The sequence below is a fragment of the Mandrillus leucophaeus genome, unplaced genomic scaffold, assembly GCF_000951045.1.
Source record: "Mandrillus leucophaeus isolate KB7577 unplaced genomic scaffold, Mleu.le_1.0 Scaffold206, whole genome shotgun sequence".
In the NCBI taxonomy this organism is placed as follows: domain Eukaryota; kingdom Metazoa; phylum Chordata; class Mammalia; order Primates; family Cercopithecidae; genus Mandrillus; species Mandrillus leucophaeus.
In genome coordinates this window covers 429,168-430,093 of record NW_012102099.1, presented here as the reverse complement: position 1 = coordinate 430,093, position 926 = coordinate 429,168, and the positions used below count along the sequence as shown (strand labels likewise).

The 926-nt window shown below is 48.1% G+C and overlaps 1 protein-coding gene across 1 annotated transcript in view; it reads left to right on the top strand.

The window, feature by feature from the left end:
* Positions 1-926, top strand: part of EFCAB8 (EF-hand calcium binding domain 8) — a 120,685-nt gene that overhangs the window by 10,196 nt on the left and 109,563 nt on the right. The window lies entirely within an intron of this gene.

Here is a 926-nt window from a genome sequence, read left to right as displayed (position 1 = left end):
GGTTTCACCGTGGTCTCGATCTTCTGACCTTGTGATCCGCCCGCCTTGGCCTCCCAAAGTGCTGGGATTACAGGCGTGAGCCACCGCGCCCGGCCTATATAGCTTTTTAAGCATACAGAAAAGTACCAAGGATAGTCTGACAAATTGATGTAGCAAAGATGACAATGATAACTAGCATTTACACCAAGCACTGCGCTAAGCTCCCTATGTATTATTTTACTGAAACCTCATAGGAGCTATTACTTACCTCTATTTTGGCCGGGCGCAGTGGCTCATACCTGTAATCCCAGCACTTTGGGAGGCCGAGGTGGGTGGATCGCTTGAGCTCAGGAGTTCATGACCAGCCTGGGTAACATGGTAAAACCCTGTCTCTACAAAAAATACCAAAAATTAGCCGGGTGTCGTGGTGCACGCCTATAGTCCCAGCTACTCGGGGAGCTGAGCTGGGAGGATCGTTTGAGCCTGGGAGATTGAGGTTGCAGTAAGCTGAGATTGCACCACTGTACTCCAGCCTGGGTGACAAAGTGAGACCGTATCTCAGGAAAAAAAAAAAACTTACCTCCATTTGACAGATTGGGAAATTGAGGTATGGGAAAGTTAAGAGTTTGCCCAAGGCTTCAGACTCATCAGCACTGGAGCCAGTGTTCAAACCAGGGAGCGTGCCTTGAGAGTCCTGGTGTTAATTGCCGTCTCATAGCTCTCCTCAGCGTAGGTATACATTATAGGTTTTATTCTTCTTAATTTTCTTGTTTTTATTTCTCTCTCTCTCTCTCTCTCTTTTTTTTTTTTTTTTTTGGAGACAGAATCTTGCTCTGTCGCCCAGGCTGGAGTGCAATGGCACGACCTTGGCTCACTGCAACTTCTGCCTCCCGGGTTCAAGCAATTCTCCTGCCTTGGCCTCCCGAGTAGTTGGGATTACAGGTGCC